Below are 12,916 nucleotides of genomic sequence, written 5' to 3'. Positions count from 1 at the left end.
ATTAAGCAGTAAATGTAGCTGCAAGCTTTTGAACAATTTATCCTATAGATCAACTTGTACATTTTTAGTGAACAGCACAAGAGCACATAAATATCTCAAGGGGCCCAATGACATGTTGAGGTCTTAAAATATGTTCTAATATAAAGAATTTTCTAATGCTATTGTGGTTGAGCATACACATTTTTGAGCTTTTTAAGAGGGTTGAGGTCTTAAAATATGTTCCAATATAAAGAATTTTGTAATGCTGTTGTAGTTGAGCATACATGTTTTTGAGCTTTTTAAGACAGCCAATTTCTCTCAGATATGTTGCTCACTAAACCAGTAGAAACTTATAGGAATTTTAGGCTCTTGAGTTGTCTTACAACTTATATCACAGATATCCAAATTTGACTATGGAATTAAGAAAAAACTGAAGAAACAATTTTGGAAGACCTGGAAATCGTATCACCTGAGGTTATAAACAAACTCTCAGATTCATTTTATAGAAATTACCACAAACATGTTGCAGACAAGGTCAGTCTTTTGCCATGCTTTCCTGCACTGTAATAACTAACAAAACAATATATTGACAATGCAGATTGTAATTAGATTAAAAAAAGAAGTCACAGTTTGATTGCTAATCACAATATCCTGGTAAATTTTCTGAGGTAGTATTTTAAATTCTCTCCTCCTGTAGTATAATTGCCACATTCTGCTTCTAGTGTAACTGCTAGTGAGTTTTCCAGGCTCCTTTGCATTTATTTTAGTTGTCTGAATGCAGTATGTTCAAAGTACAAAACAGTCTTTTAAAAAACACAGAGAAGCAGAGAAGATTTCATTTTAATCCAAATTTCTCCAGAGAATTACATTTGGTTTCCTTTCACTAGAATCTACATGCCCCTCACCAGAATCCATCAGGTCAGCTGCAGATTGTGGTGGCTTTATGCAATTTCAACATCTGTCCATGCAAAAAACAGTATTTTCACATTATCATTTAAAAAGTCCTGGTGAGAAGGTTTGCAATCTTAAATTAACTTCACTTATTTCTCTGTCTACACTCTTGTGTGAATACATCTCTTAAAGCAAACAGCATATGTTGCTTTACAGAATCATTTTGCATAAATATGTTATTTTCATCCAACAGTCAATAAATTCACTTCCTTATAGCAAGATTACACCTCAGAATGATCCACTTTCTGCCAATATGAATATTTCTTATATTAAGTATATGAATGAACTCTCAAAGATTAATTTTAAGTCTCAGGCAATTGCTGCATCACATTCAAACACTTATGATAAATGTATGAAGCAAAAGAACTTTCAACATCCACAGAGAGCAGTTTCAACAAGGCCAAAAGGCTTTATTGGAACGTAAATCTGTACTTAGTTGAGGCGTAAGTCAGAAGGTAAGCATTTTAAGAATGTTTCAAATCAGTGCCATGTCCCCACTAAGGTAAATTTTTTGTTTTCTATCGTGTTTTAGAAGAAAACAAACTAATCCTAGAAATGCCTGCATGAGATCATTTTCTATAATGGCAGCCTAGGAAATTGGAACTAACTCTTTGAAAACAAACTGAAATTGTTGGATAAAATATAAAAAATCACCTTAAAGACATTAAGAAGCTAACAAAATAAGGTATTACTAGTCAGAAGGGAAGAAATGAATTACCAGAACAGAAGGGCAAGTTTGAACCCAGAGGAAAAAGTGGAACAAAAGCTCTTTTTATTTGAAGTTGTTGTCACTCTTTGAACTTTGAACTTCCATTAGAGAGGGTATATGAAATGAGAGGAGGAGCAATCAAATTTCAGAGTCCACTCAGGATACAGGCATCTGATAGGACATTCTCCTCACATTAATCTGAGGCCATAGTGGCTGCACCCTCAAGACAAGTTTGCCACTCAAGTCAACATTAGCCACCCACGTTGACATCATCCGAGAGGCCCAAAAAACTCAAGATGTGAATTTAACCACATCCCAGATACTCTAGACACTTAGTAAACTTTGAGCATCTTCTTTAAAGCAGCAGTTCTCAAACTGGAACATAAATCAGACTTATGTGGAGCATTTATTAAAACAGATTGCTGGACCTCAGCCCCAGACTTTCTAATTATTTAGTCTAGGATGAGTCCTAAGAATTTATATTTCTAACAAATTCTCAGGTGATGCTGATGTTGCTGGTCCAGGGACCACACTTTGAGAACCGTGGCTGTTAATGAGCATATCTTTATCCTAAGTTATTTCCCCAAGAAAAAAAATTGCAAGGATATTGAGGATCATATGATAAAGGAAAAATAAGCACACAAGAACAAAGGTATCATGGCAAAAATGTCAAACATGGAGCTGCAAAGATTTCAGATACTGGAATCATCAGTCACAGATGATAAAACCATTATACTGATTTTAACCACTACAGTTAAAAAAATTAAAGACAAGCTTAAAAAAATCTTTAGAAAATAGAAATTGTAAAAAACAATGACAGCAGATTTGAAAAAAATAGCAAATAGATATCTAGAAATTAAAAATATACTAATTAAACCAATAGGATTAACAACAGATTAGATGAAGCTGAAGAGAGAATTAGTAAGCTGCTGTGTAGGTCAGTAAAGGAATTTAGGTCAGACATCAGAGATCTACAGTCTGCAGTCAAAATCCGGCCCACTGCTTGGTTTTGCAAGTAAAACTTTATTGGAACAGAGCAATGCTCATTCATTTATGTCTTGCTTATGGCTTCCATATCCTGAACTGGGATCAGGAGAGTGAGATAGCCAGGAGGCAAAATTTAAGGAGATACTCACTCTCACATTCATACAAGTGCCTGCAAGTGCCAACTTTGCACATGCACAACCCTGTGAGTAACTGTCTTCTTAAAATTAATGCCTTACACACCTTTCTGCCCTACCCTACTCTTGGCCTTGGAAGGGAGATGAGAGGAACTTCAAAGTGGTAAATTTATAAGGCTTTTCATTTTTGCTATAATACTTATGATTTGTGCACTTTTTCGTATACATGTGTTAATGTGTTAGATTTCAATTTTTTAAAGAAATGCTTTTCAAAATCAGGACAAAGAATAAATAGTAATAAAAATTAGAAACATTTTGAACTCAAAAATAATAAAAGTTGCATTTACAAAATAAGTGGGCTGAAGCTAAGACAATGTTTTAATGCATACATTTTAAAAGTAGAAAGACAAAAGTGAACTAAGCATCTATGTTAAAGAACAGCATATTCAATAAAGTAGCTATTGTATTATAGGGTATAAAACCTTCAGAAAATTGGGCCTGTATGTTCCAAGTCACATGCACAAGAATGTCTATAGCAACAAAATTTATGTTATATAACTATAAAAATGATGGAATTACAGAAAAATATGTGAGTGAATCTCAAAAAAAACATAATGTTTACAAAAGAAACAAGATGAAAGGCTTGATCTTGGACTTCCCAGACTTCATAATTGTGAACGATAATGTCTGTTGTGTATAAGCCACCTAATCTATGTAATTTTGTTATAGTAGCCCAAACCTATTAAGATAATAATATAACCAAAGGTCATGTACCACTCACTCAGCTGCAACATCTATCAATGTTTTTCATGTATAGCCTTACTCACGCTCTTCTAATTCTTTTCCTGGAGATTTTAAAATAAAGCCCATATATCTTGTCATTCTACCTATGAATACATCTATATTCTACTTTAAAAAATAAAAGCAAATTTTTAACATAACCATCATGCTACTATTTTCATACCAAATAAAAGTAGTACTAATTTTTTAATATTGTCATTATATGCCCAAGTGTTCTTGATTATGTCAACAATCATTATTATAGTTGTTTTCTTTGAACCAGGATCTGAATAAGGTCTACATGTCGCATTTGATCATGAATTCTTTTAAGTCTTCTTTGTTCTTTAGCAGCCTTCTTATCTATCTATTTATTTATTTAATATCATTGATTTATTGAAGAAACAAGATCATTTGCCCTGTAGAATGCCTTACATGACAGATTTCACTGATTGCTTCCTTGGAGTGTTGATAATTTTTTTTCTTTAACTGTATTTTATATTTTTGGAAGTATTCAAATACTAACTTCTAATCTTCATGTAATAGTGTCTATATGCAGAAAGCAGTGCTTTTGTGTGGCAGCATCAACCTGCAGAGTACACGTGAAAACTCAATTAATATTAAAAAAGATAAAAAAGTTTACTTTTAAAAACATTAATTCAGTTGACAATAGTAAGGCTCAAACCATCTATTTGATGCAATAATAATTGCTTTACCATAAATCTAAATCTAATTAAAAAAGACTTAAAAATTAATGGACTCTTAACTCATTATTTTTAAGGTAATAAACTCTTTTCTAATTAACTATCATTTCTAAACTTTAAGTCAGTCTTCTCTGTGCACTCAGAAAAATCTCATTTGCAGCAAAAATATCATATTTTATAGAGCAGAGTTTCTCATTTGTGGACAACTTAATGTGTCTTTACTGTATAAATGGGATACCCATTTTAAATAAATTGAGAAACAGTATTACCACAAGTTTTTAAATAATAAAATTTTGTATCAGTGAGAGAGTTTGAAAATTTTCACTAACTTATTTATCAGAGGACTAATGATAAATATTGTGAGTATTGGACAGGTCCCATATCCATCTGACTACTTCATTTACTCTTTTTTTTTATTATTATACTTTAAGTTTTAGGGTACATGTGCACAACGTGCAGGTTCGTTACATATGTATACATGTGCCATGCTGGTGTGCTGCACCCATTAAATCGTCATTTACATTAGGTATATCTCCTAATGCTATCCCTCCCCCCTCCCCTCACCCCACAACAGTCCCCAGTGTGTGATGTTCCCTTTCCTGTGTCCATGTGTTCTCATTGTTCAATTCCCACCTATGAGTGAGAACATGGAGTGTTTGGTTTTTTGTCCTTGTGATAGTTTGCTGAAAATGATGGTTTCCAGCTTCATCCATGTCCCTACAAAGGACATGAACTCATCATTTTTTATGGCTGCATAGTATTCCATGGTGTATATGTGCCACATTTTCTTAATCCAGTCTATCATTGATGGACATTTGGGTTGGTTCCAAGTCTTTGCTATTGTGAATAGTGCCGCAATAAACATACGTGTGCATGTGTCTTTATAGCAGCATGATTTATAATCCTTTGGGTATATGCCCAGTAATGGGATGGCTGGGTCAAATGGTATTTCTAGTTCTAGATCCTTGAGGAATCACCACCCTGACTTCCACAATGGTTGAACTAGTTTACTGTCCCACCAACAGTGTAAAAGTGTTCCTATTTCTCCACATCCTCTCCAGCACCTGTTGTTTCCTGACTTTTTAATGACGGCCATTCTAACTGGTGTAAGATGATATCTCATTGTGGTTTTGATTTGCATTCTCTGATGGCCAGTGATGATGAGCATTTTTTCATGTGTCTGTTGGCTGCATAAACGCCTTCTTTTGAGAAGTGTCTGTTCATATCCTTCGCCCACTTGTTGATGGGGTTGTTTGTTTTTTTCTTGTAAATTTGTTTGAGTTCATTGTAGATTCTGGATATTAGCACTTTGTCAGATGAGTGGATTGCAAAAATTTTCTCCCATTCTGTAGGTTGCCTGTTCACTCTGATGGTAGTTTCTTTGCTGTGCAGAAGCTCTTTAGTTTAATTAGATCCCATTTGTCACTTTTGGTTTTTGTTGCCATTGCTTTTGGTGTTTTAGACATGAAGTCCTTGCCCATGCCTATGTCCTGAATGGTATTGCCTAGGTTTTCTTCTAGGGTTTTTATGGTTTTAGGTCTAACATTTAAGTCTTTAATCCATCTTGAATTAATTTTTGTATAAGGTGTAAGGAAGGGATCCAGTTTCAGCTTTCTACATATGGCTAGCCAGTTTTCCCAGCACCATTTATTAGATAGGGAATCCTTTCCCCATTTCTTGTTTTTGTCAGGTTTGTCAAAGATCAGATAGTTGTAGATATGTGGAATTATTTCTGAGGACTCTGTTCTGTTCCATTGGTCTATATCTCTGTTTTGGTACCAGTACCATGCTCTTTTGGTTACTGTAGCCTTCTTTATTACTACCAAATGAGAAGTTATTAACTAGCAAATAGTTTTAATGTTTCATGCCTCTGCCTTATAGTTCTTGATATTTGGATTAAACATAGACCTAGAAATTATTGGGAGATTTCATATTGAATACCATGTCCTGTGTGCTAAAAGATGCTCAACTGATTAGTGCAGCACATTTAAAAGCAATGGTATGGTGATGTAGGAACATGGTAGGAAATACATTTCTAGTTGTCTTTTTTGTGTATTTCTTCATGTTTATTACAGCATTTAAATATGGCTTTTATAATCTATCAAAGAATATCTCATTCATTTATTTATCTGACAAGCAAAGAAGAAATTTGAAAGCTAAAAAAATCACATTCTTGGAAATCGAGCTGTATGAACTAATTTGGACTTCTTAAGAAATCTTCTTGTCTTGTCATCAATATAACATCATGTTGCCATTAAAATAATGTGTATAGACTATTCAAGTATATTAGTCAGTATTCTCTAGAGGGACAGAACTAATAGGATAGGTATAAGAATATAAAGGGGAGTTTATTAAGTATTAACTCACACGATCACAAGGTCTCACAATAGGCTCTCTGCAAGCTGAGAAGCAAGGAAAGCCAGTCCGAGTCCCAAAACTGAAGAACTTAGAGTATGATGTTCAAGGACAGGAAACATCCAGCATGGGAGAAAGATGTAAACTGGGAGGCTAGGCCAGTCTAATCTTTTCACATTTTTCTGCCTGCTTTATATTCTAGCTGCATTGGCAGCTGATTAGATGGTGCCTCCCTAGATAAAGGGTGGGTCTGCCATTCCCAGTCCACTCACTCAAATGTTAATCTCCTTTGGCAACACCCTCACAGACACACCCAGGATCAATACTTTGCATCCTTCAATCAAGTTGACGCTCAGTATTAACCATGAAATCAAGTTATTAGATTATCTCTAAGATGTGTCTTAAAGCAAAAGTGACCAAAATCAGAGCAATAAACCTTAATCTTATTGAAAGTATTTCTGAGATATGTTACAGAGCAAAAGTGCCTGAAATGAGACCAATAGACCTTAATCTTTTATTGGTGCTGTGAATCTTTAATTAAAAAACAATCTTAGCCCTCATTTGTAAAGCTCCCAGAATTAATTTCGCCTTGACAACTACTGTAGTTCAGAGGGAAAAATTGAGTCTTATCTTCAATTCTAACATATCTTTGCATAGCAATCTGAAAAGTCAGATATTTAATGGTCATGAATACCCACATTCACAATGTTTTCTATTTACTGAACATTAAATCAAGATTGGGCATATTGCCAATTATTGACTGTATGAAAACAGTATTTATGTGATATTTACATGCATCCTTTTTATTTACACATCAAAATACTACTTGTGACAAATACAATGACTGCTGCTTGTTATTGATCTCAAACATCTTTATCCAATCACAGATTAAAAAAAAACACCAACTTATTCATAAGAGGACTAGAACAATGCTTTTTAACACATTTTTGCATACTTTCCCATATGCCAACTGATGATACATTAACAATAGATTCACATCAGAACATTCCTTACTGCTTCAGCAAAATATTGACCATAAGCACAGATAATTGTTCTTCCACTATGTACACTTTTAATACTTATCTGATTTTAGCTCCTTCCACTGTCCTCTAACACAAGATGTTCCAGTCAGGTCTTCTTTCTCTTGCCCAGAAAGGCCCAGCTTTTGCTTTCCAAAGAGACTTTCCATGAACTTGTCCCACTATCTTCACATGAATAGAGGCAGCTGTCCTCTATTTCCCTCAGTCACTTCCTTCTTGTTAGCCAGATGTCAATTAAAAGTCTCTCCTCAGTGAGATCTGTCTTCTCGATCGATCTGCCCACACCCCTGGTCACTCACTGTCACATGCAGAAGGGGTATTAAAAACCATTTAATAGTCTGTAAAGCATAAGCATCAATCAGAAGGGACACAGGCTATAGAAACAGTTATGGATGTCTTGGTACATAATTACTGAGCATCTTCCCTGATGATATCAATCTCTTCTATTCTCTCTAGAGCATTATCACTATCTGAAATTAATCTTGACTTGGCTGTTGTTTGCCTCCTCCTGGTAAGAGGATATGGCCAGGCATGGTGGCTTACACCTGTAATCTCAGCAATTTGGGAAGCTGAGGTAGGTGGATCACTTCATCTCAGAAGTTTTAGCCCAGGGCAACATGGTGAAACGTCAGCTCTACAAAAATACAAAAATAGCCAGGTGTGGTGGTGCATGCTTGTAGTCCCAGGTACTAGGGAGGCTGAGGTGGGAGGATTGCTTGAACCCTGGAGGTCAAGGCTGCAGTGAGCCAAGATCACCACTGCTCTCCAGCCTAGCAACAGAGTGAGGCTCTATCCCAAAAGGAAGAAAGAAAGGAAAAATAATATGCTCTCTGAAAGCAGAGTTTTCTTCATTATTGTATCCCTAGTACCTAGATTAAAGTTTGGCACATAATAGGTATTAAATATAGAATGTGATATGTGCTTGCTTTTGATCTGAAGAGCACAACTCTGAGGGCCATCTCCCTAGTTTTAGTTGCTTATGTGCCATTAGCAACAGCATGACTTGGACACTTAGGAAAATGTTATTTTGTTCCCATCCTAGGAGAAGTTCAATGAGTTTGCCAAATGGATAGATAACTGAAATTTGCCTAAAAATGGTTGGTGCAAAAGCATCAGTGGCCTCCTGCCATTGTTTGACAGAAGCTGAGAGATTTGATAAGTTCTGATCAGTTCAAGACATTTTCCACTCTCACCAAGGCCTACTAGTGGGCCATGGATCACATGTTGACATTTGAATGCTTTTGTAGAGAAATATATGACTTCAGGTTAATTAAGGTCCAAATTTTCACTTGTCAAAATTTACAGACTTTCAAAGTAAATAAATTTGCGTCATTTTTTCATATGAAAGATAAGTAAAAATTTTAAAATTAGTAAAGTTAAGTTAAAAAAACAGTAAGGAAAAGGCAAGCAATAAAAACAGAATGTTCAGCAAGGTTTATGAGAATAAGATCAAACTACATATAAGGAACGTAGTCACAGAATTTACTAGATGCTTATGAAATACTAAACACTCTTCTGAAATTTCTTTATGAAACGAAGATAATAGTACCTACTGTATGCTTTGTTGTAAGAAATAAGATAATTGTGAATAATTTATCACACACTGGCAATGTAGTAAATAATAAATATTGCTATATTGTTATTAACCATTTCAGCAATTAAAAAACAGATACAAAGTTCAGCTCCAGTAGTTCTAGGACTTTATAATCTTATTATTCCAAGAATGTTCCAGAAGTCTTCATACCCAAAAACTGGGTAAGAAATGTCAATCAAGTGTCATGTCATTAAGCACTAGCCCTCTCCATTTTCAACCTCTCTTAAAGTAATAACTTCAGGAGGAGAAATCAGTTAAAAAGTTTATAATGTCTGTGAAAATTCTTCTTTCTAACCTACAGTCCAGAATTCCAAAAACCCTTGGAGTGATTAAACAGCTAAAAGAGACTTTAGAGTGAGACCTCCTGGTTTTACAGATGAGGAAAGTGCATCTCAGAGGTTAAGCCATTAACCAAGAGTCCTACAGCTACTTTACGTCAATCCAATGATGTTCACTGAGCATTTACTATGTGCAAGAAATAAAACATTAAGGCATAAGTTCTGCTTCTAAGTAGTTTATAATAATGGAGAGGATGAAACATAAGTATCAGTAAACAATAGAAAACATGACATAGATTGTCACAAAAAAAGGAGCAAACAAGATGTTCTGATGGATCAGAAAAGAGATCGCTTCTGCTTAGATGCAAAATAGCAAAGGATTTAAAAAAAAATAAACTTGTAGATGAGCTTTGAATACTGGATTGGCTTTCACCATGCTGGGCTGAAAGGAATGGTTATCTTTCCAGGTAGAAGAATTAAAAGCAGCAAAGATAGGAGGAGAACTTTTAGGGCAATTTCAGGGTCCATAGAGCTTTCCAGTGAGATTAGTGCATTGAGTACAGAAATGGCAAAAACTCGATAAGAATCTATAAAGAGACTCAGATTGCCCTGTGGCTGGCCATGAACACCAGCTAGAGAAGTTTAAACTTAATTCAGCAAGTTGAGGGAACACTGCTGGCTCTTTATCAGGAGAATTGCTTTCTATAAACTGTGGTTTGGTAAGAAAGATCTGTAAAAGCTATGAGGAATGTTTTGTATCACGGAGCAACTAGAACTGGGTAGATGATTTTATTTTGCAGTAACATAGGGCATACTTCAGCATTTGACAACCACCATGGAAAGAAGAGGAGAGAAACAAGAGATATAGACACAGTAGAGTTGATTACATTTAGCCACATACTGAATTTAGGATTAAGAGAGTAGAAAGAAGCAAAGATAAAAGAAAAAGGTAGAGTCTTTAACAGAAGTAGATAACACCAATAGCAGGAAAAAAACACTTCAGGGAGAAAAGATGACTTGTTTAATTCTTGGCCTTAAGTCTGATGTATTGACAATGTAGTTTATTAATTCAAGTGGAGATCCATTTATATAATAAGAGATTGGAAAAGCAGATAGAGGACATACAAAATAGACAGAGGTTAGAAAGCTAGATTTTGGAATGATTCATATGGACTCAAAAACATCTTCAGAGCAGGTAATATCACCAAAACTTTTTTTGGTGTAAAAAAAGTAAAGGGAGAGGACAGCTGAAGACAAAGTGGGATTTTTTTATTTTCTGAAAAAAACTCTTTTTATAGTAAGAAGAAGAGCATTCAGAAAAAGACAAAAACACTGTGCTTGAAAAAATGGAGAAAGAGAATCTCAGGAATCTGGGAGGTGTTTGGAGGAGTGAGTGGTGGAAATTGCCTGTTTCCCCCTCCTTTCCTCTTCCCAGACATGCCTCTGCTGGCCCAGGACTCAGACGTTTGTCAGGAAGCATTATGAGAACCTACGGAGAATGGCAGAAGGGAGAGAAAAAACATGAGTGAGCCAACGCACAACTGGGACCAGAGGTTTCAGGTTTGGAAAGTGAGAAGCCCCTGAATGGCAGGATGTGAGGATTTCTTGAACAAGAAAACAAAAGCCAGTAGAAAAGAGAAAATGCAAACAAAATAAAGGATAATTTATGAAAGCAATGTGTTTTAAAATGTGGAAAGAAATGGAATCAAGAACATAAATAGAGAGATTATTATTATTTTGGATAAGAGGCACTATGTTTTTAGTTTTTCCTGAGCCAGAGGTGAAAAATATTTCAATTCTGGTTAAAATTTACTAAGTTCCTATTACGATGGCCCATGTTCTGTGCAATGGAATTAGGGATACAAATTAGAAAAGATGTGCTTCCCTCAAGGAACCCATCATTTAGCAGGAGGAGCAGCCTAATCAATGAAGCAAATGAAAACAATCACTTTACAAAACTCCACTCCGATAGAGCTCTGAAGCTAGTGCTATGGGAACAGAGATGGCTGAGTCATTGATTCCATCCGTAGGAACAGGTGAATACATTTTGTAACCACTGACCTCTGCTTGGGACTAAAGTAAAAACCAGGATTCTGCCAAGTAACCAAATTGTGGGAGAGAAATTCAGGCAGAGAAAATGTGAGCAAAGTCACAGATAAGTGAGGAAAAAGGGAAAGGAGAATGATGCAGACACACTGAAGACATTGATTCATAAAGAGGAAGACAATGACAATTGGAAGAATTTGCAATCCAGGACCTGGTGTTCTCATTAAAGAAGAATGTCTGTATTGGTGAGAGCCCAAATCAAAGGAGGTCTGAAGTGTGAGAACATCTAGGAATGGCAAAGGGTTAATAAGAAATAAACAAGAGGTGTGACCTGTAGATATGAGTTTAGGCCTCATGAATTTTTAGTGAGCCAAGAAACATGGGTATATGAATTTTTCTCAATCATCCGAGGCTAACAAATAATTTTATTTTTTTATTTATTTTTGTTTATTTATATATATATTTTTGAGATAGAGTCTCACTCTGTCTCCCAGATTGGAATGCAGTGGCGTGATCTTGACTCACTGCAGCCTCTGCCTCCTGGGTTTAAGCAATTCTCTGCCTCAGCCCCCTGAAGATTACAGGTGCCTGCCACCACGCCCGGCTAATTTTGTTTGTATTTTTAGTAGAGACAGGGCTTCACCATCTTGGCCAGGCTGGTCTTGAACTCCTGACCTTGTGATCCACCTGCCTCGGCCTCCCAAAGTGCTGGGATTACAGGCGTGAGCCACAGCGCCTGGCCAACAAAATCTTAAAAACCCAGCTTTCCTGACTCCTAGTGAATGTTTTCTCCATTAAACTACAGTTTACGCATCATATTATGATGAGGACGCGTTCTGGGAATTGCTTTGTTAGGTGATTTTGCCACTGTGCAAACATCATAGAGTGTACATAACACAAGCCTAGATAGTACACCATGCTACAGGCCTGGGCTATACAGTACAACCTGTTACTCCTAATGCAGACAACTGTAATACAATAGCAAGTATTTGTGTATCTAAACATATCTAAATAGAACAGAAGCAATAAAAATATGCTATAAGAGATTTTTTAAATGATATACCTGTATAGTACACTTACCATGAATGGAGCTTGCAGGATGGAAGTTGCTCTGGGTGAGCCTGTGAGCGAGGGATAAATGAACGTGCAGGCCTAGGACATTACTGTACACTACTATAGACTTTACAAATACTGTACACTAAAACTCTACTACATTTATTTTTTAAAAAAAGTAATTCAGCGACAACATTACAATGGCTAGTGTCACTAAGCAATAGGAATTTGTCAGTTTCCTTATAATCTTACGGAACGATTGGCATCTAAGTGACCCACTGTTGATCAAAATATCATGTGGAGCATGTC

The sequence above is a fragment of the Hylobates moloch genome, unplaced genomic scaffold (genome assembly GCF_009828535.3).
Source record: "Hylobates moloch isolate HMO894 unplaced genomic scaffold, HMol_V3 SCAFFOLD_3, whole genome shotgun sequence".
NCBI lineage: Eukaryota > Metazoa > Chordata > Mammalia > Primates > Hylobatidae > Hylobates > Hylobates moloch.
Note: the sequence above shows the minus strand (reverse complement) of the source record.